General features: G+C 45.2%; 1 protein-coding gene across 5 annotated transcripts in view; it reads left to right on the forward strand.

The window, feature by feature from the left end:
- The window catches only part of TSPAN4 (tetraspanin 4), a 712,007-nt gene that overhangs the window by 242,044 nt on the left and 446,213 nt on the right, over nt 1-23,750 (forward strand). For all 5 annotated transcript variants that reach the window (XM_054025356.1, XM_054025357.1, XM_054025359.1 and 2 more), the window contains one exon: nt 11,339-11,417. The gene's annotated coding sequence lies outside the window, so the exon portion shown is untranslated. The remainder of the gene's footprint in view (nt 1-11,338; nt 11,418-23,750) is intronic.

The raw sequence follows: 23,750 nt of genomic DNA on the forward strand, positions 1-23,750 counted from the left end.
GAGGTCCTTCTCCTCTTCCGTTACTTCCAACTGATGCGTCCCCAGCTTATAACTAAAATTCTTGTTAGTCATCCCTAAATGCATAACCTTACACTTCTCACTATTAAATTTCATCCTATTACTATTACTCCAGTTTACAAGGTCATCCAAATCTCCCTGCAGGATATCCCGATCCTTTCTCCGAATTGGCAATACCTCCCAACTTTGTGTCATCCGCAAACTTTATCAGCCCACTCCTACATTTGGTTCCAAGGTCAGTAATGAATAGATTAAATAAAATCGGACCCAAAACCGAACCTTGAGGAACTCCACTGGTAACCTCCCTCCAACCTGACAGTTCACCTTTCAGTACGACCCGCTGCAGTCTCCCCTTTAACCAGTTCTTTATCCACCTCTGGATTTTCATATTGATCCCCATCTTTTCCAATTTAACCAATAATTCCTCATGCGGTACCGTATCAAACGCTTTACTGAAAATCGAGGTATATTAGATCCACCGCATTTCCTTTATCTAAAAAATCTGTACTTTCTCAAAGAAGGAGATCAGGTTGGTTTGGCACGATCTACCTTTCGTAAAACCGTGTTGTAATTTGTCCCAATTGGCATTGACCTCAAGGTACTCAACTACTTTCTCCTTCAAAATTTTTTCCAAGACCTTGCATATTACAGATGTTAAATTAACAGGCCTGTAGTTACCTGGGTCACTTTTTTTCCCCTTCTTGAAAATAGGAACCACATTAGCTATTCTCCAGTCAAACGGTACCACCCCCGAGTTTACAGATTCATTAAAAATTATCGCTAACGGGCTTGCAATTTCTCACGCCAGTGCCTTTAATATTCTTGGATGAAGATCATCCGGCTGCCCGATTTAGTCCCATTAAGCTGTTCGAGTTTGGCTTCTACCTCGGATACGGTAATGTCAACCCCCACTCCTTTATTCCCATCCGTCTCGCTTCCACTATTCCTCAGCCCTTCATTAGCCTCATTAAATACCGATGCAAAATATTCATTTAGATATTGTGCCATGCCTAGATTATCCTTAATCTCCACTCCATCTACAGTCTTAAGCGGTCCCACTTCTTCTTTCTTTGTTTTCTTCCTATTTATATGGCTATAAAAGCTCTTATTATTTGGTTTTAATTCCCCTTGCAAGGTCCAACTCTACACAGCTTTTGGCTTTTCTCACTCCATCTCTACATGCTCTGACCTCAATAAGGTAGGTTTCTTTGCTGATCCCTGCCATCTTCCACTCCCTGTACGCTTTCTGTTTTTTCTTAATGACCCCTCTGAGACGCTTGCTCATCCAGCTCGGTCTAAATCTCCTGCCTACGAACCGTTTTCCCTTTCTCGGGATACAGGCCTCTGACAGCTCCTGCAACTTCAACTTGAAATAATCCCAGGTGCCTTCCGCCTTTAGATCCCTAAATATGTTAGTCCAATCCACTTCCCTAACTAGTCCCCTTAATTTATTAAAGTTAGCCCTTTTGAAATCGTAAACCTTAGTCTCCTATTTAATTCTGTTAATCTTTCCGTTTAGTTTAAACCGAATTAGCTCATGATCACTCAAGCCAAGGTTGTCCCCTACAACCATTTCCTCAACGAGGTCCTCACTACTCACCAAAACCAAATCTAAAATGGCATCCCCCCTCCTCGGTTCAGCAACTACTTGATGAAGGAATTCATCAGCTATCACGTCTAGGAAAATCTGAGCCCTATTATTGTTACTAGCATTTGTTCCCCAATCTATGTCCGGGAAGTTAAAGTCTCCCATGATTACACAGTTCCTATTAGTATTTACTTCCCTAAAAACATTAAAGTTCTCTGTCCATATCCAGGCTAGATCCCGGCGGTCTATAGCACACCCCAAGCACTATCCCAGGGGAGGCTCTAGTAGTTCTTTTACCCAATGTGAGTATTGCCCAGACAGACTCCGTCTTATCCATTCCATCACTTATTATTTCTTTACAGTTTACCTCATTATTGACATACAATGCTACTGCCCCACCTTTACCTTTGATCCAGTCTTTCCTAAACAGCACATACCCTTCCATATGTGTACTCCAGTCATGACTACTGTTCCACCACGTTTCAGTTATTCCTACGATATCCGGTTTCATTTCTTGGACCAGGAGCTCCAATTCCTCCATTTTGTTACCTAGGCTTCTCGCATTGGTGTATAAACATCTTAATTTATGCCGTTTGGCCTCTCTCACATTCATTATCCCATTTCGTATGGACACCATACTGCTAGTATGACCTATTAGTCTAGTATCCATCCCCCCTCTTCCTTATGTCCAATCTCTTCCCCCCAGCTATATCTGTTTCTATCTCATCGTCCTCCCTCTCAATGTTATAATCTGGTGTGGAGATTAACTGGACATCTCCCAACCGTCTCCCCCAAATTCCTAGTTTAAAGTTCTTTTGATGAGATGAGCCAGCCTCCCTCCCAGAAGTCTATTTCCTTCCCTACTCAGGTGAAGTCCCTCCCGTGAGAACAATTTTCTGTCCCCGAAAGCCTCCCAGTGGCCATACATCCCAAAGCCCTCTTTATAGCACCACTCCCTTAGCCAACTATTTATCATCACAATCCTGTCAGCCCTTTGCTGCCCTTCTCTAGGAACAGGCAGAATCCCACTGAAGATGATCTGAGCCTCGATTTCCTTAAGCGTCTTCCCCAGCCTGGCATAATCTCCCTTGATTCTCTCCAGCGAGAACCTAACCGTGTCATTTGTTCCTATGTGAAGGATGATCAAGGGGTTCTTACCTGCTCCTTTAGGATCCTTTTCAGCCGCAGGTCCACATCCCGTATCTTAGCGGCCGGTAGACAGCACACCCTTCTGTTCTCTGGGTCTACCCTGGTCACAGGCCTGTCTAACCTCCTCAGTAAGGAGTCCCCAATCACGTAAACCTGCCTTTGCCTGGTGACAGTGCGATCTACTAATCTATCCCCTGTTCCCTCTAGTCGCAACCCCTGTCTGTTCCTATTTTCCCTTATAATCCCCCTTGTGCCATCCTGTATCCTCCCGGGGCCCAGATTTGGTGCTGTCTCCATCAACTCCTCCCCTCTCTCTATTGGACTAGCTGCTCTTCTCTTCTTCCTCACCCTCCCACCTTCAGTTACCACCTGCTGCCCCCCCTCCTTGTTATCCGAACACCCAAACCTGTTCCTGAGTTCTATTTCCCCTTCACTGGCCCTCCTTTTCCTTGGCCTGCTTCTCACGGTCACATGCTTCCACTGCCCTTGTTCTCCCCCCGACATTCCCCCCATAACAGACCTTAGCCCCTGCTTCCACCTGTACCCCTGAGCATTCCCCTTCAGCCACTCCTTGTTTTTGCTACATTAGCTGCTTGAACCCCCTTCTAAACTCTACCAGGGTATCTACCTGCATCTCCAACCCTCGGATCTTTTCTTCCAGCAGCTCTATTAGGCGGCATTTCATACAGACATACCTCTGTTCAGGCACCGCTGCTAGGACCATGTACATACCGCAGCTGCCACATGCAATTATCTGCATTGTGTCCCCTGCTGCTTGGCTCATGGCTGCTGTTCTCTGAGCCTGCCTGCTCAGCTGTGCCCTCTGCACCTGGGGTAACACAGCACACGGGACACCGCGCCCTCCTGCCTCCCCTTCCACCTCCCCCTGTAAACTCCCACTCAAACTCCCCTGTTAGCAGCCCTGTTCGCTGGCTCCAGTTTTGACATGCCCTTTACTAAATTATCTATGACCAGAGAATACAAAATAATCGAATAAGGTTTTAATTCTCTGGAATTATCTGCAACATGAGTTGTGTAAGGAGGGAGCTGGGTGACTTCTGGATAGACAATACTGGCCTATTCTCCGTCGGGCTATAGCTTATCTCCATCTGAGGGATTTTATTGTTCTTGCAGTGAATTTGGCAGCCATAACTTATGCCATGACTAGATAGTAATCAGCAGCTCATATACAGTGTTGACACAAATCATTTCAGGACCAAACTAATGTCTGGTGTAAGGGGGAAAATGACCGAGATTAGCTTGGCAATGTCAGTAAGACTCTGCCAGATTTCTGTCTGTTTGTGAAGCCTGCACTTCTGGCCTCTTGGTGTCAAGTTGACAAGGGCAGCATTCTTGTGCTATGTGGTCTCTGAGAGGCAGGTGAGCTTCCAGTGCAAACAGAGATAAACCACTGCCTCTTACCTCGTGCACGCTATGCAAGAGGCCTAGAGATGAGAGTTGAAGATACTCTCTGTAGTAAGTCAGCAGAGGGTACAATAATGATGGTGAAAATCAACAATAAGGACGGAGTGAGGCTTTATCATCAGGGCACCCGCTGTTGTGATAGCACTGGAGTAGGACAGGACACATGCCATAGCTTCTCGTGGTCTCTCTAGCTGACATTCAGGAGGCATGTAGATAGCTCTGTCCCTCTTGGCTGGTGAAGGGCATTAGGGAGGCTTTGTCTCTGCTCCTGAACAAAGCCTCTGACTCTCCACTACTTCCTAGATGAGGGGTGGGCAAACGTTTTGGCCCGAGGGCCACATCAGGGTTGCAAAACTTTATGGAGGGCCGGGTAGGGAAGGCTGTGCCTCCCCAAACAGTCTGGCCCCCTGCCCCCTATCCACCCCCTCACACTTCCTGCCCCCTGACTGCCTCCCTCAGAACCTCTGACACATCCAACCCCCCCACTCCTTGTCCCCTAACCGCCCCCCCAGGGACCTCACCCCCTATCCAACCCCCCCGCTCTCTGTCCCCTGACTGCCCCTCCCCCTATCCACACCCCTGCCCCCTGACAGCCCCCGCCCAGGACTCCCACACCTATCCAACCCCCCCTGTTCCCCGTCCCCTGACCCCCCCCACCCCCAGAATCTCCTCCCCATCCAACCGTCCCCTGTACCTTGACTGCCCCCCGGGACCCTCTGCTTCTTATCCAACACCCCCCCACACACACACTCCCTGTCCCCTTACCATGCTGCTCAAAGCAGCAGGAGCTCGCAGCACAGCCAGAGCCAGCCATGCCACCGTGCTGCCCGGCAGGAGCAGGGGGTCTGGCGGCGCGGTAAGGTGAGGCTGCGGGGGAGGGGCCTGGGGCTAGCCTCCCCAGCCGGGAGCTCAAGGGCCAGGCAGGACAGTCCCGTGAGCTGGATGTGGTTGGCGGGCCGTAGTTTGCCCACCTCTGTCCTATGCAGGGAGCTGGTTGCAGCTTCTGCTCCTCAGTCGCCGAGCCCTTAGAGTAAATACCCTGCCACTCTAACTTCCTCAATGTTTCCCCACTGGCATGTGGTCCGTAACAGCTCTTACACCAGTAAGGTTCAAGCATAGTGGGAGCACAGTGGAATGGAGCTCCTCCTGCCCCCTGAATGCCCCAGACATAAACCACCACTCCCCTTATGCTGGAGGTGAGGGAGGTGGCTGGTATGGGAGGCAGTGAAGACCTCTGCCAGTCAAGGGTTCCTTTGCCGCCCAGTGTTCAATGCCTGATTCAGAGAAGAGTGAGTGTGTGTGTGTGTGTGTGTGTGTGTGTGTGTGTGTGTTCTTTAACCTCCATAGGTTTTGTTGTTGTTGTTGCTTTTTTTGGGGAGTGGAGGGGGGGAGGTTTGATGACTTGACACTCCAGCAATTCTAGATTCGATCAGCTGATTTTTGATACCTAATGCGCTAAACTGTCTCATGGCACTGAAATTGCACTGGCTAATATAGACGATACTGTGTTCTAGCAATGGACAACACTGACCTGCCCTTGTTGAAAGTAAAGAGCACCTGGCCTCCTTCCATACCAATGACAATCCCGTTTTAGTGATGTGTCATCCCTTGGTGGGGGGAGAGGAGGGGAAGGTGCTCTGGTTGTACTCACTCTAGGAATGGAGGGAAAAGAAGGTGGTTCAGAATACATGCTCATCTACACTTAAAGGGTCCTCACTGTGTGATGCTGCAGTATTCCATTCTGTTCCAGCCTCTGTCTGCTCAGTGTGTTTGAGATTAGTGTGGGAGATCACGCAGAGAACTGGGTTACAATGCCAGTATGTTCTAAAGATGGAAAATTAAATTGCTCTATTTCAGAGGACTCATTGGGGATTGACTCTTAGCTATTAAGGGGTCTAACCAACATTTTTACTCGGATGAGACACATCTGGTTAAAACTCAGACCACATAAAGAGGTAATGTTTGTGGGTCAGGTCCATGGTGGTTTGTGCGTGCCTATTTTCCAAAGATGGCCTTTCTCATACTGAATTTTCCCAGAGTCAAAATTATTGACATTTTTTATTTCTTGCTAAATGTTTTAATTGAAATTTTAATCAGTTATAGAAAAGGTTATAGAAACTTTTCATTGAACAAAATTTGGATAACCATTTTGATTAAAAACAAACCTGGAAATATTTTTCAAGCAAACAAAAAAATGGATCAGTTCTGCATCCTGAGAAAAGAAAAATAACTGGGCAATTTCATATTTTTTCACAAAGTTTGTGTTCTCATTTTTCACCACCTCTATTCCTGAGATGAAGTCCCAAATTGCAAGATAGTTGAGGATCTATTACCATCCCTGTGCTTTTGCAAAATACACCTTGACAGACCTTGTCCTTCTCTACACCATTGTCATCCCCAGGCTATGCAACTGTGTGATGCTGCTTGTTGAGCTAACCATAAACACCAGCCCAGAAGCTGCTACAGCTTCTTACTTACTATTTACGACAGGAATGAAGATGTCTCTACATGATCTACACCAGCTGTCAGGACACCAAGAATGCAGCTCAAGTTGTTAGTATATAAATTCCTTCATAATTTAGGCTCAAAGTACTTGATCCCTCTCCTCTCACCATATATAGTTGCCTGGCGGTCAGGCCTGCTTTTAATTCCAAGTTTCAGTCAAGCACAGGACTTGGGAGAGGGGTCATCTCCGCCAGAGGAAGTTGCCTGAATCCCTTGGTGGCTGGTTTTAGGGCATGATGGAAATTTTATTTATTTAATCTGGTTTATGTCTGGTTGTATTGTGGGTCCCCCCGTCTTACTTTTCTATTTTGTATTTATTACCCGTGTCATCCCAGTTCTTTGCATTACTTGGGAGGTGACCCCTGTCCTCTGCTGGAGTGGTTGCCTGAGGGCTATGAATTTTGCCCTTATGGCAGCCACGCTCACAGAGATTGGATGTATATCTGATCTGGTTGGTTCTTTAGTTTGGTTTCACTGTTGAGTATAGATCTTAGCCTTGATTCAGCAAAGTACTTCCGCACATACTTATGACGCCGATTGGTAGGCACCATTGTATAATGTATTAAACAAAACCTGTCAATCCACTTATCAAAACATCCACAGCTCTCATTTCAAGACGAGCAAACCTATAATAAATACTGAGCAAAGTAAGGTCCTGAGCCTGCGAACACTTACATACATGCGTAACTTTATATGCTTTCATAGTCCCATTGACCTCAATTGGGACGACTCAGAAATGTTAAATTCCGCATATACATAACTGTAGAGTTGGGGCCTTAGTTTACATTGAGAACATCTAAAATAAAAAATGGAAAAGTAATCATCTGACTGTCAAAGGTGCTGAGCACCCGCAGCTCTTGCTGACTTCAGTGAGAGTTGTGGGTGACCAACACATCTGAAAAACAGCCACAGAATCAGCAGACCTGGCACCTTCACCTCTTTTTATTGCGATGCTCTTTTTCTCTCCCGCCCCCACCTTTTATCATTCATCTGGTTTGGGAAGTCTCAGCCTTTTTTTTTTGTATCACGCAGAGTGAAACAGCCAGCACAAGAACTATACACCATTTAAGCCCTATTTTGAGAACTTCAGTAGGACTTAAGTATTGCATAGCCCTTGTGCTGGCTTTCTGCAAAGGGGCAACTTTAATTTTTGGTGAACAATCAACAGCCATATGTTCTGAACAATGGAACTTGAGATAAAGTAATAACTGATGGATGTCGTGGCTAAAAAAAAATTCAGGATTAACAGGTTTGTTTGTTTTTTCTTTGCATGTTTTGAAAGTTTGGGGTGAAATGTTAACACAGCAAATATTCTTTTAAAACCATGGCAGTTTTGCAGCAAAACTGTCACTGGACATAGCCCATCATTCTAGGGTCCAGGGATGCATGCAGATAGCACATCCATTAGGTATGAAAGAGCAAGGCCGTGAAAGGGCAAGAAACCATCCCAGCAATTTTGCTATTCGTACGTTGCATTAGCTGCAATGAAGCAATTAAAAAATGAACAATACAGCTGTTAGCTCTCCTGATTCAGGCAAGAAAGTCCAGGTTTTTTTCCCCCGTTACTTCCTGATCAACTCCTATCTCAGTTTGGAGATCTCAGTGCTAAATACACAAGGTGTTTATTTCATTGTACTCAGCCTTCCCCTCTTTTGGTCCCACCCTCCCCCTTGTCAATTGAAATTGGAGGTCGGTTGTAGTTTCACAGCCGTGGTAGGATGGAAAATAGACTAAAAACATTTCCCCTGTTCCTGTGAAGTCCTCCATGTGCCTCTAAAATCCCACTAGATGTTCTTCCTTTTATGCTACTCGTCCACAAAATCTGGTAACTGTGGTGTTCCTACATCTGGGAATTAAGAATCAGGCCTGACTTCCTTGGATGGTAGCACAGCCTCTGAGCCCAATGCAATGTGCTTGTTTAACTGCAGAAGTGTCCAACAGTAGCTAAAGATTGACTAGTGCAATCAATTGTTCGTCTCCTTTCTCTTAAAAATTTAAGGTGTATCACTTATTTGAAGGACTTTTTACTGTTGTGCTTAAATTGTTTCATTTATGTAATAGATTTTCTCTGCCCCATTCATCCTAAACTGAGAATGTGCTTGAATGGGAAAAATGTCCTTATTTCTTCTCCCTCTTTTTGTCTATAGATTATTATTATTAAGATTTTTTTTCACAAGATAGAAGGAGGCTGTAATTCTGAGTGGCTTCCTTTGTTCTGTAGAGACATCTGAATAAAACGTCCTTTGGGGCAGAGGACCAGAGAACCCTCCTCACTTGAAACAGGGATTTGAAATTCACCTCCTTGGGTATCTTTGAACTGAAGACTAGAATGCCTGATGGGAAGATAATGCTAAAGGCCTGAAAGAGTTAAATCACTTGAATTCTTGAAAGAATTAAATCCCTCTGTGGGCTCCCTTGTTTCAGACAAGCCATTAGGTATATAAGTATCTTGCTTTTGAGGATTAGCCTGAACTGTAACAGTCCATTACTAATGGCTTCAATTGGCCAAAGTGCACTAATCCTGCTCTGAACAGCTGCTGCAGCAGGCTGTGCATTTGCATCAAAACTTTCAGCCTTTCCTGCTTCCTTGCTTTTAAAATCTTCCCTCAGAAGCTTTAACTGCTAAAGGGGGGGAAGGGATAGCTCAGCAGTTTGAGCATTGGGCTGCTAAACCCAGCGTTGTGAGTTCAATCCTTGAGGGGGCCATTTCGGGATTTGGGGCAAAAATGTGTCTGGGGATTGGTCCTGCTTTGAGCAGGGGGTTGGACTAGATGATCTCCTGAGGTTCCTTCCAACCCAGATATTCTATGATTCTATGAAATGTTTCATGCCCTCCATAGCAGGGCAGATGGGGGTAAGGAAGGCAGGGATTGTTATCACTAGGTTCATGAATCAGTAAAGTCCTGCTTTGCACTCACGTGCTTTCCATGACCATGCCCTCTAGTCTGGTGGGAGGAAGGGAAGTGTCACCAAGCACTATTTGTACTACATGCTGCTAACAGGTCTGTGGAGTATTTAAGATTCACTGATTCCTAGGCTGTCTGGCATCTTATCAGGATGTAATATCAGCACATACCAAATGTTCCACACCTTTGAAAAGACAGTTATTTCTTTGTTGTATTAGCAGGTTTGCAAAGAAAATAGATTAGGAGATGAAAGGTGGAGCATAGTTATGACTGGGGTTTTTAAGGTGGTCTTTAGACTTGACATCTTCTTTATCTAGAAATGTGTAGCGGGGCGCTGGAACAATTTATATAGCAGGGATGCTGTGAGCCATTGAACCAAACTGTAAACCCTGTATACGATGGTAACCACTTCAAGCCAGGGCATGCGGTAATACCCCCAGCATCCCTCGTTCCAGCACCTGTGATGTGAAGTGTTACCGTATGTGGTTCTTTAAAGTTTGCATTCACACATCTGTGTGTGTGTGTGTGAGCATCTGTTTGCAGAAATGAAAAAGCTGCTTTTATTACAAAGAATATGACATGCAATAAACTAACCTTATGGCATGTCATTTTTATTCTCCTTCATCATAGGGATTTGAAACACAATATTGCCTGAAATTTCTCTATCCTTTTGGAAAGAGTGATTCGTTATTAGTGTAGAAAACACCTTTCTTCATTGAACTGTGCCCGCACATAGTTTTTATATTGTTTGGTTCAAGGGAATGTTTTTCACCTCCAGTCCTCCTACAATTATTTTGACTTTGTGAGGTCAGCCTTCTTCTACCTTCCTAACCCCATGGACTACTCTGTATGATCATCCTTCCCTTTGTACAGTGTAGTCTCAGCATTGCCAACTTTTCCAACCCTGTTGAAAATCTCATGGTATTTGTCTTAAAAAGCCCCAGCTCCTGGAGTCATATGATAATGGGATAATCTGAGCTTTCCTTACACAAAAAATATAAAAAGTCTAGTTCTTGTGGTTGTAGAGAAGCTGGGGAAATAACCCCCTAAAGGCTGAAAAATCAGAAGGCAAAGAAGACATCTCATGATTTTTGAATGCTTTGGGTTGGCAATACTGTAATCTGCTGCCCCTTTCCTCCTTGGCTGCCCATGTCTTTTATCCAGAATAATGGATTAGTAAAATAAACCTGTCAGCTGTGTAATTTTTAACTTTTCTGTTTAAAATAAGGAAAGGACTTGTATCCAGATTAAAGTTTTAACATGACTCAGGGTATACAGAGAAGCTGTAATATTTCTCCGATTCAATGAAGCATTTAAAGCATATGGGGTGGGATTTTCAAATGTACCTACGGGATTTAGTAGTTTCAGGTCCCATTGAAAGTCATGTGCTTTTTAAAAATCACACCCATCCCTAACTTTCATTGAATACAGTGGGACTTAACGTGGTTAAGTGTTTTGATGACTCAAGGCCCAGTCTAGGAAATTGAACACTTCCCCCCTTGGGTAACACTTCTGATAACTTTTATCCCCTCCCCAGAATAAGCAATACTCTTTCTCTACAGGGGCCTGATCCAGTACCCTTTGAAGTCAATGGGAGACCTTCCACTGGGCATTGGATCAGGCCCCTGACCCCTCCTTCCCAGCATGGAATTGTTACAAAGTAGCTTTCCTATTTAACAATGGCACCTGGCATCTGACACCCAGACTTTTTAAATTTATTTTCATTATTATTTTTCTTTTCTTCCAGTGTCTGTTCCTGAGACCTTACAGGCCACCTCCTCCTTCGGAATCTTGTTGGCTGGTGTGAGCTCACGTCCCCGTGAAAGGTACTGCATGTGATTGATTTATAGATTCAAATCAGAGTTCAAAATGGATAACTGGACTTGTACTTAAAGAACCCTTAGAGAATTTCTTAGAGAGGGAAAATTCAAAGCTATTACAATTAAAATTATGAATCAGTTTGGTAAGCTAGTTGTGCTGCCCACTGCCACGCTGGAGGATCTAGCTTTGATTTTCTGTCCTGATCTCTCTCTGCTTGGGCTGGTTAATGCCAGTTAACACTGTGAAGGCAACATGGTCAGCCCTTTGGACAAGGAGGTGATGGGTGGAAGCACCTCACATCATTCGAGTATCCTGTATGGCTGATATAAAGATGGGTCCTAAAAGGAATTCCCCACCAATGCTCCCCTAGGAGAATGATGGCTGCAACACAGGCCCCGAACGCTGGAGCTGTTAAAATGGAGGAATCACCAGAACACAGGAAACCTTCCACTGCCTCCAGTATTATTCTTAGGCAGAACTGCAGAATAATAGGAGTCATGGCTCTGCTTGGGGTGGAAAGTCAGAGTTCCCACTAGTGGGTAGTAATCAAAGGTTAGTCTGAGGTAAGATCACATCTCATAGCTTCCCAGTGCCACTGGCACAGGCTTAACATTAATGCTGAAAAAATATATTATGGGTAATTGTGTGGAAGGGGGAAAAGGGATTCTGAAATCAATGTTACTTTTATACATGCAAAGATCAGGAGCCGTCAGTTATTAGGAAACCTGTTAGGCTGCCATATCTTTGGAGGATAAAAGGAGATGCTAGCTGAGGCTGTTCCTTCAAAGGTTGCATAGGAAAAGGCTCCCATAGACTGGCAGAGCCAGGGAATGTTGCAGAGTCTCGGTTCCTGGGTGGAGGTGAGAGCATGGCCCCCTCATTCAGGGGTGGTGGTGGCTGGTTTTAGATGGTGCAGCATCTAGTCCTTCTCAGCCAGAAGTTTCCCACACCTGGAGGAGAGCCAGGAGGGGATAAAATTAATCGAAAAGGTGTTGAGGAGAGGGGCAAGTGGGGACTTGGAGGATCCTGCCTGACAGCAAGTGGGGGAAATTTCTCCCCTGTTCTCCAAATATTACAGATAATTTGCTGTATTACCCAGTCAGGGAACATACTGGCACACTATGCATGTGTTGACTGCAGCTGAAAGACTGCCTAACTTTTCTCATCCAAAATACAGTCTTCTTAGGCCTTGGCTACACTTGCAGCTGTACAGCGCAGTGAGGTAAACCTGTCTTTGTACAGCTGAGTAGGGAAAGCGCTGCAGTCTGTCCACACTGCCAGCTGCCAGCACAGTGGCATGGCCACACGTGCAACATTTGCAGCTGTGTTGGGAGCGATGCATTATGGGCAGCTATCCCAGCATTCACGTGGCTGCAACATGCTTTTCAAAACTGGGGGGGGGGGATGGAGTGTGACAGGGAGTGTGGGGGGAGAAAGAGTGCTTTTTGGAGCGTGTCAGCACTCTATTTTGCAAGTTCCGAACTCCCGGCCTCCTGCTCATTCATTCACTCACTCACTCAAAGCAAACAGCAAACTGTTTGCTTTTTCTCTGTGGTACGAGCTTTGAAACCAGCACTTCCGCATTCCTGCAGCTGGTCACAACAATGGAGAGGATTGGCCACTTGACAAGGTGATCAGTACAGCGCTGCAGGTTGATTCCTGGCACACACTCACAGGGGAGAGTCATAGCCACTCAGCTGTATCTTTTATGCTTCTCGGGGAGGTGGAGTACCTGCAGCGGTGCACCCAGGGAGATACAGCGCTGCAAGTGCCCTGCCAGTGTGGACGGGGAGTGAGTTACAGCGCTGGAGGAGGCTTTACAGCACTGTAACTCGCAAGTGTAGCCAAGGCCTGACACTGGGAAAATTCACCCACCAAAGGAAACAAAGACCGGGGGCTAAGTGATGTGGCCACCATTTATTGAATACATAGAGCAACTCTGCTGTCCAGCAGCCAAAGCTTTTCTTTTTTCCCCTCTTTGCAAATTGATACACCCTGATATTTCAGGTAATGAAAAACCTGTAATTAATGCTGTCAAAAAATGAATGCATGAAAGTAATCCATCCTGAGAGGCTTTGAGTTGTACATGATTCCCTTCCCCTGCCCCATTGCATCCTCTTCCATGTTCTTTCTTCCCACCCTGCTTTTTCTTGTGGGTATTTTGAATAGAGAGAAATGTAATGGACTCTAATTAGGCGAGTGGTCAGAGAAGTGGTGGGAGTCAGTGAATGGTACTGAAGCTAGGGAAGGGTAAAGTCAAAAAATGGAAAACATGCTATATAGTGATAGTTTTAGGGAGCTCAACCTATGTAGCTTAACAAAGAGAAGACGACGAGGTGATTTGATCACATCTTATACATTTACTACATGAGGAACAAATATTTGATGAAGGGTTCTTCAGTCTAGCAGACAAAGATATAAAAAGCTCCAGTGGCTGGAAGTTGAAGCTACACAAATTCAGACAGGAAATAATGCACAATTTTTGTAACAACAAGGGTACTTAACCATTGGAACCACTTATCAAGGGTTGTGGTGGGTGGATTCTCCATCACTGGCAATTTTAAAATCAAGCTTGGGTGTTTTTCTAAAGATACTCCTTAGTCCAAACAGGAATTATTTTGGGGAAGAGCTGTGGCCTGTGTTATGCAAGAGGTCAGACTCGATGATCACGGCAGTCCCTTCTGGCCTCATAATCAATGAATCTATAAACAAATTAAAAGTAAGAGGCAGTCGGTATCAACAGAGTTGCAGTAAGCATCCTGTTAATCTCCTAGTGATAGACGACTGAGACGTCTGGCTATATACAGAGTAATTTCACAGAGCAAAGCCCCTCAAATATGAGGAAAAGGAAAAAAGATCAGATGGTAGAGTTTCTGTTCTAACATTCTCTAGAGGGGAAAACATTTATGAATATTCAGAATGAATAAAAACAGAAAGAAGTTGGCAGAGCAGAGAGAAAGGTCTGAGCAGTGAATTCTTTAGAGGGATAAGAAGAAAATGAATCTTCTATTTCTTATTCATTTAAATATTTCATATTCTGTTCTTCCTTAAACAATTACAATGGATATGCTGCGCAAACACAAGCTCCAGTTTAAAGACGGATTTGATCAATTATCTAGAAGAAAATATAAAGCAATTGCTGATGAAGTTTGTAGATGTCACAGGATTGATGGGGTGGCAAATGACAACAAGGACAGGTCACAGATACAGAGCGACCTGGGGTCACTTGGTAAGCTAGGCTCAAACATTAATATTAGGACAAAGAGCTTTAGCAGACACAGAAAGTGGCCTTTATGTGTTTGAAGCAACCCACTTTTTTTGCATTTCAAGTGTTGCTTGGTTTTTGTTAATATGATTATGTATTTAACTCAGGCAGAGCCTCTTGCAACCAAGAAAGGGAAAAGAATAAGAGACTCCATGAAGTCCACTAGTGTCCTTGCTATGTAGATGTAATCTACCTGGGAAGTATTTAGACACTATTGTGATGGACCCTCTACAAAACACTAAGGTAGATAGTTTAATATGCACTAGAGTCTTGCAGTAATGATGTAATACCAAGCAGCTGGCTTGAAATTATCCATTATTAATAGAAGGGCCATTCTAATGGTAGTTATTATCTCCAGAATGCTTTGCTTCATGGGGCAGGCAGAAGCAATGGAATGAAAAACAGAAAACAAGAGAAACCTACTATCAGATGGAAGACCCCTCTGGAAATCTTTGGGAGGGCAATGTGAGTCACAGCAAAGTAGTGAAGAAAAGGTCTCCGTACCCCAGGGGAAAGAGAGAGAGGAGAATTTTTCCTTTCAAGACTGTGTTCTAGGACTAGAGAGGAGAGTTGATTTATAATCTGAAACTCTAATTTGAATAAAGGTAGCTCCAGAGCAGAGCTGGAAATGGAGGGTAACGAGGGTTCGAACCAGCTCTACTTTTGGTAGAAATGAGAAGCGGGTCAGGAGACTGGGCCTAAAATTCAAACTGGACATCAGGGTGATTGTCTTCTCTCCACTGCTGATTTAGAAACCCTGCTGTCTGCACCCCTCTAATGAGTCGTAAGCCGACAGGCGCAATGTTTAGTTCAGCTTGGATGCACCTAATGGCTTCACGCAAGAACAGTATTCAGAATGCTTATTTACTGATGCCAGCTTCTGATGTAAAACTCAGAAGAAATGGCTTTCTTCTTTTCCTACCACCAGCATCACATGACTACGAGACTGATAGGGGTCTGTTTGGGATCATGCTCTGGGGGCCCAGTGTTCAAATGTAGGCACCTAAATTAGGCGTGTAGTTTCTGCATTTGGATGCTCAAATGGGCATTTATGTGTTCAAATGCCTGTCTCAAGGCCTTGATCCAGTGCCCTTTGAAGTTGATGGAAAGATGCTTCTTAACTTCAGTGTGGCCTGAATCATACTTTCATGCTAAGTGCCCCCTTGAGTACCCTCATGATGTTTGAGTACCTTATTTAGGCATTCAGGTTTGAAAATTGGGCTCTGAGTGTTTTTCTTTCTCTGTCTTCCTTTAGTTCTTCAGGACCCTTTAGAAAAAGGACACTTAAAGAGAGCTTCTGCTTTTGATAACTTTTACCTGGGAACAACTTTTCTGTTTGGATTGGTTATTATTTCCTCCCAGCCTGAGGCTTGTTACACTTTCTTGCTGCTTCTTGCCTTTTAAATTAAAGCATGTTATGTTGATTAAGAACTGGCTAACTGACCTCAAAAAGTAGTTGTCAATGGGGAACCATTATCGAAGGGGGGTTCTTTTAGGGAGGGTGCTGCATAGAATGGTACTAGGCCCGATGCTATTCAACATTTTTGTCAGTGGTCTGCAAATCTATATAAAGTCACTGCTGATAAAAATTTTCAGATGACACAAAGGTTGGTGGAGTGGTAAATAATGATGATGGCAGGGGTATGACAGGTCATATCGTGTGATCTGGATTCATTGGGAAGCAGATCTCATGCATACAAAATACATTTTAATACAGCAGAATGCAATTATACATCTAGGAAAAGGAATGCAGACATACGTACACAATGGTAGTCTGTATCCTGGACAGCAGTGATTCCGAAATGGATTTAGGGTCAGAGTGAACAAACAATTCAACATGAGTTCCCAGTGCAAAGCTGTGGTAAAAAAGGCAAATGCAGTCATCGGATGTATAAAAAGGAAGTAGTGAGTAGGAGCAGAGAGGTGATTTTACTTCTGTATAGGGAATTGGTGAGACTGACACTGGAATATTACATACAGTTACAGTGTCTGCATTTTAAAAAGGATATTGAAAAACTGGAGAGGATACAGAAGAGAACCACAAAAATGAATGAGGGCTGGAGAAAATGCCTGACAGTGAGAAACCTAAAGAGCTCAATCTGTTAACTTGTCATAAAGGAGATAGAGAGGTGACTTCATTACAGTATATAAGTACCTTCATGGGGTGAAAATATTGGGTACTAAATAAAGGCATAGCAAGAAGCAATAGCTGGAATTCGGAAGCCAGACAAATTCAAATGAGAAATAAGGCACATTTTTTTTTAACAGTGAGGGTGAATAGCCATTGGAACAAACTACCAAGGACAGTGGCAGATTCTCTATCTCTCTCTCGTTGTCTTCAGATCAAGATTAGATATCTTTCTGGAAGACGTACTTCATTTAAACATGGGTTATTGGTTTCAACACAGAGGAAACTGGGTGAAATTGAATGGCCCGTGACATTGAGGAGATCAAATTAGATTAGGGTTACCATACGTCCAGATTTTCCCGGACATGTCCGGCTTTTTGGGCCTCAAATCCCCGTCCGGGAGGAAATCCCAAAAAGCCGGACATGTCCGGGAAAATAGGGAGGGAGGGGCCGGTGGTGCTCGGCCGGGGCCGCTAGGGCCGGCGATGCTCGGCCGGGGCCGGTGGTGCGGGACCGGGGCTGATGGTGCTCGGCCGGGGGCCAGTGCCCCAGGGCCCGAGTCAAGCCGGGCGGGAGACGCCGGGGCCAGAGCCTCTTGGCCTGGGCCGGCTGGCCACCGGAGGGAGCCGCTTGGCCGTACTGGGCCGTGCCCAGCCCCAGCTTACCTGCTGCCTCCCTTTTTTCAGGCTTCCCGCGAACATTTGATTTGCGGGAAGCAGGGGAGGGGTAGGAGCAGGGGGTGGAGCATTCAGGGGAGGGGGCAGAGTTGGGGCAGGGCCGGGGCCCCGTAGAGTGTCCTCCTTTTTTTAAATTAAATTATGGTAACTCTAAACTAGATGATCTGATGATCTCTTCTGGCCTTTAACTCTATGAATCTATGGAGTTAAGCTCCAGTTTTGCAAATACTTAAGCACATGTGTAACTTTACTCACAAGAGTAGATCCTATTGACTTCTCTGGGACTACTCACATGGGTAAGTTTATGTATCTGATTAAGTGCTTGCAAAATCTAGGCCAGGGATCGACAGTCTTTGGCCTGCTGCCCGCCAGGGTAAGCCCCCTGGTGGGCCAGGCCAGTTTGTTTACCTGCCGCGTCCGCAGGTTCGGCCGATCGCGGCTCCCACTGGCCGCGGTTCACTGCTCCAGGCCAATGGGGGCTGCGGGAAGCGATGGCCAGCACATTCTCGGCCTGCGCCACTTCCCGCAGCCCCCATTGACCTGGAGCGGCGAACCATGGCCAGTGGGAGCTGCGATCGGCTGAACCTATGGATGCGACAGGTAAACAAACCGTCCCGGCCCCCCAGGGGGCTTACCCTGGCGGGCCGCAGGCCAAAGGTTGCCAATTCCTGATCTAGGCATTAGGACCTGATCTGCCCACTGAAGTCAATGGAAAAACTCATATTGACTTCAGTGGGCATTGGAACAGGGGCTTCGATTGTAAACTCTTTGTGGCCGGAGTCATGGTCATTTTGTGTGTGTGTGTGTGTGTGTGTGTGTGTGCGTGCGCGCTCGCGCACATTCAGTGTCTGCCAGAAGCAGGGTCCTGATCATGCTACCACAATACCAATAATTGATTGATTAATTAAGGCTGCACTGTTAGTACCAGGTCTACCAATATCTGATTCCATCTGAGGAGAGATTTTAGTAAAACAAATGATTTAACACCCTCTGGCTTGGTTTGTTTGTTTTATAACTGTAAATATTCATTTAAGTTCATTGTTTAATTTAGAATTGAAGCTCTAAGGGACCAGGACCTCATCTGCTTACCGGTCTTTACAGCATCATGCAGATCAGTATCACTATATAAAATAGTGATGAAAGTAACGTCCGAAAAATGTTTCTCAGCAAAAGACTTTTATTGCCTGACTTCATGAAACTTGTATCTCAGCAATAGCACCGATGCTTTTGATCAGTGGTGCCAGAGGATAGTTGACAAAGTTACTGTTACAGTTGTTGGAAGATAGTGAGAGAAAGGTCAGGACACCTGTTTGGGTTCATGGTAGATGTAATGGAGTTTGAAGGTATGTAAATGGTATATGGAGTGAGAGAGGGGTTCCCAGACAGCACTGTACTATTAGAGACATGCAGTATAAAATTTCCTTTCACATTTTAAATTCAGTAAGGGATGTGATTTAACCAAAATGTTCAGACTCTGCTATGGTGACTGTGAAATACGAGCTAGAGAGAAAAGGAAGAAATGGAGAATATTTGGATGAAGTGATAACATCTATTTTTTCTTGATGGGAAGTCTGTATGAGAGATGCTTAAGCACAAGCAAGGAATCTAGCAGCTGCCAAGGTATAGGACAGCTATAGGATTTAAAATGCTCCCTGGGCTGTCTCGAGACCTTTTGCCTTTATGTAGGAGGGGTAAAAATTGACCCACCATGAAGGTGAATAATCCTCTCTGTTCCCCACCCCAACATATCCCTGTTCTTCAACTCTTGCTGCTTGTGACAGGAAGCTGGCATTCCACGTTGAATACCCCCTCGCTGACAAGAGGGAGGGATCTGCAGGCTCGTTTGACAGCAGTCATCAATAAGAAACAGAAATGTCACTTGAAAATCTCTTTTCTTTTGTCTACAAAGGGAAACAAAACTTGTGAAGGTGAAACACTGATGAGAGAGAACTCTGAAAATATACGAGCAGCAATCTGAACCCATGTAAAAGCGTTGAGAACCAAGCATTTCCCTCTGCTGCCTGTGGCATGCTCGCCTCCTGAAATTGGTGTCAGTACTAAGTGCTGATAATATACTTGGCACTGATGGTGCCTGTAAGTCTCTAGGGAGACTCCTTTTCTCATTCCATCCTCTTGTAGTCTGTAGTGTCAAGTCACAATGTTGCTAGTGTCCATAAACAGAGAGGCAGAGAGCAATATGGTCAGACATTTATTTTGGGTATGTAGCACCTAGATAGCTCAGTCACGGATCAGAGCCCCATTGTCAAGACATTGTATAAACAAGTAATAAAGAAGTTGGTTCCTGCCTCAGAGAGCTCACAGTCTAGGCCCCGATCTTGCACTGATCACGCCTGTGCTCTCCCAGTGCAAGATTAGGGCCTAGGCAAGTGCTGTCACTGAATGTCATAGGACTCGCTGTGGGAGGGTGCTGATTGCCTCCTGAAGGAGCTGAGCACCCTTAACTCCCATGGAAGGCAGGCGGAGATGCAGAGAATCAGTTCCTCACAGGATCGAGCCTTTAATCCTCTATCTTAATAGGTATGCAAAGGAATGAGCAGAGTTAACTTTTTAACCTAATCAGACTACGTATGTTGGCATTATTTATTTTTAGGAACAAATAAATTCATCATTTCCCTAAAAGAAATAAGTCATTATTTTCCGAATAGACTTCACTGCCCGCATGTCTTCATAGAAAATGGGAATAACAATGTTTAATTATGATTAGGGATGGACTGAAATTCCCATAGCACCTGTTTAATCAAAACTAGATGCTCTCTGTGAAGTGCAGTATTTTCATGCTGTGTTATAGTGACAATAGCATGTTATTAACAAAACATAATAAGAAAAGTTTTATGTATAACTAATGCACCCTTGTTTTGTGAGGTTACAAGGCTGAATAACTATTGGAATTGGCTCTTACTAATATCATTCTGCAATAAGCAATCGTATAAATGTGACTATATCGTGTATTGCTTTACCCACTCTTCAGCTGCTACTGGGGCTGAACACCTTTTCCATTTACTCACTATGTGGCTTAATGCTATAATAGGGCATTTCATAATAATAATAAACAGCACTATAAAAGAACTAGGTATTATCAGGAGAGCTCAGAATGCCTTACAAAGTATCATTAACCCCATTTTACAAAAGGGAAAACTGAGGCACAGAGAGGCAAACTGTGTCCAAGATCATCCGGCAGGCTAGTGGTAGAGCTGAGAATAGAAATCGTATCTCCAGAGTCCTAGGCCAGTGCTCTGTCCACTAAGCCACACTGCTTCCCATTTGGCTCACCTCTACTTGGGGTCCATCAGTAGAGCTAGCTTTGTCTGTGCATGTGTCAGAGGATTTTCATATCAGTGATGCTGATCCGGCACCTTTTGCCAGCACTAAATTAATTTTAAATAAGAGATGCACAAATATAGTGTCTCTTATGTTATCAGATTTCTTCTGGTAGCATCTTTGCCAAATGCATAAAAGTATGCAATTAACGGCAGCCCCCGAGATAAGTCTGTTATTCTGAATAGCTTATTTCTAAAGTAGCTTGACATTGTATTCATTTGATTTATCTGTGGTTCTACAGAGATTTTGTTTCATTACCGTAGAGAAGAGTGAAATGTTAAGCAAGAAATATTTCATTACTTTTTTCCATAAAATGGGAACTCCATGAGTGAAGTGTCATGGCAGAGAAAAAACATATTCTTGTGGCGAAGGCACAGGGATGGTGCTTAGGCGATCTAGGTTTGATTCCCAGCTCTGTCTCAGGCCTTGGCTACACTCGCGGATTCACAGCACTGCCGCGGCAGCGCTGTGAAGCGCGAGTGTAGTCGTGCCGCCAGCGCTGCGAGAACTCCACCTCTCCGAGGGGAATAGTTTGCAGCGCTGATTACACTGGCACTTTACAGCGCTGCACTCGCTGCGCTCGGGGGGGGGGGGGGGGTGTTTTTTCACACCCCTGAGCACAGCAAGTGCAGCGCTGTGAATTGCCAGTGTAGCCAAGGCCTCAGACTTTCATTGGTAAGATACTTATGTCTCTATTCTGCAAAGCACTTAAGCCCCGCAAATTTAGCCTAGAATCTGAAGGTCAAGCTGCACTCGATCTTGCCCCACCAGAGGCAATCAGAGTTTAAAGATTCTGTTGATGATGAGTGAAGCAGAATACAAACCAGCTGTTCCCAAAGCTGTTAAGTACTAACAGGAGTGAAAAGTAGGAAAAACATATTTCTGTTACATGGATACTGTCACGAAAGTAAGCAGGTTTGACGCTGAGTAAGCAAACAGGAAGCCTATCAATGAACTGGTTAGCAGCATTTTTACATAGTCTCCTTTCAAAGTAGGACAGCAGTTTAAGTGCTAGGTGTCTCTGAAAATCAATTCTTAGCCTTCTAGTTGTCAATCAAAAAATGTGTTCCTCAGTGACCCAGTCTAGATGTGCCATACACCAATTAAAAGGTGTACCAAAATGGCTTTGGTTTTTCAAATTGGTCACTTGGTGTCCAGTCCTTAGGAAATGCTTTACAACTCCCAATAGGAGTCACCCAGCCTCCACGTGTACAAATCCAGGGAATATTAGCAAGATCATCCATCTGATGGCGGTTGTTGGGATGAAGCACAAGGAGTGGTGCTCTTTGAGGTAGCCATGAGCAAGCCAGATGAGGGCTTACAGATCAAAGCCAACACTTTGACTTGCCGTGAGGAACAAACTGGAGGTGGGGGGCCGAGTTCACTGCACAGATGTAGTATTCTCCATGCAAGGGATACCTCTGTCACTCCGCACTATCTGAAGTTTGAGTGATCTCCAAGGAAACCGCACTTTACTAATCCAGTCTGGAGGGGAGGTCATGAGCTGCCATGCTCTGCAAAGGTCAGTAAATGCACTCTGTGTTACCGCTGCTACTGGGGAATTACCTCTGAGTAGAGAACTTGGTCAAAGTTTTCAAAAATGGGTGTTCAATGTTTGTCTTCTAAATTTAGGCATCTTGTTATGTGGTCTGACAGTTCCTGTTGTAAGGGGAGGTTGCATGTAGAGGGGTGAACACCCGCTCCAGCCCTCAAGGGGTTGGAAAAGCCCTGCAGAGGGCTGGGGCTGGGGAAAGGAGCAAAACCCCGGCTGATTGGCGAAGTGGCTGCAGCTGGGGCCACGGCCCAAACAGAGCAACTTGGCCTTATAAGAAGGCCAGGGCAGCCAGAAGCTGAGGAGTCTTACTCTGACAGAAGAGAGAGACAGGCCTGGCTGCTGGGGAACTCACCGGGGACCTAGAGTGAGGCAGGGCTGGGGAAAGGCCTTGGGGGCAGGGAAGCCCTAGGCCAGCAACTCCCCAGGCTGCAGGGCCTGGTCCTAGGCCAACATAGGTATGGGGGTTGCAGAGGGGCAGCCTGAGGGTGGGTAAAGGCAGCCAGTCCAAACCCCTTGTTTCCTGTGATGACTGGCTGATAGACTACAGTCCGCCCCAGTGCGCGCGGGCTAGATGGTGACTGGCAGTAGCCATGAGTGAGGCGATGTGGGGATAGGGCGTGGGGTTCCCTTGGGTGGGGAGACCCAGAGAGAGTGGGGTACTGCCAGGGGAGCAGCACCCAAGCACAAGGGTCCGGGAGGGACACGGGGCCAACGACAGGCGGGGCACCTGGCCTGCAAAGGGCGCTCCAGTGACTGGTGAGCTAATTCCTGAGACGACCAGCAGGAGGCGCCGCAGGGGTGAGTCTGCGCCTGATTACATTGCAACAACAGCAAATTGTAAACATTTTGAAATGCAACACATTTAATGAGCTCCAGCTGGCTCCTTTCCCTTGTGACGTGTGGAATTGATACCGTTCCTTGTTAAAATGACCAAGGCTTGATTTCACCAGGCATCACTGAGGTCCTTGGCAGGCTACAACCCATACTCTGAGTCTCTCCGCGGGCAAAACCGGTTATAACATCTGAAACTCACCTAGAAAGCGCCAATCTGATTGAGAAAAATATCTAATAGGGGCCCCATCAAAGTGAATCATTTCCCAAATTCCACCCTCTTCCCTTTTCTTTTTTTAATGGCTGTGAGAATTCAGTCCTATTGTAGTTCTTACCCTGTGCCTCTGTCATAGTAGCTAAGCATTTTCCAATAGTGAATTCAGTTCTTTCCATCTTTCTACCTTCTCACTGGAGGAATGTTGCATGTGGATTTTTTTTATTAGTAGCATTATTTTTAGTATTTTATTTCATTTACATGCACTGTGCTGTTTGTTTTTATTTGTGGAGGCCAGGTTGAAGTGCACTGGATGTTGCGGGGATTCT

The sequence above is a fragment of the Malaclemys terrapin genome, chromosome 4 (assembly GCF_027887155.1).
Source record: "Malaclemys terrapin pileata isolate rMalTer1 chromosome 4, rMalTer1.hap1, whole genome shotgun sequence".
NCBI classification, from domain to species: domain Eukaryota; kingdom Metazoa; phylum Chordata; order Testudines; family Emydidae; genus Malaclemys; species Malaclemys terrapin.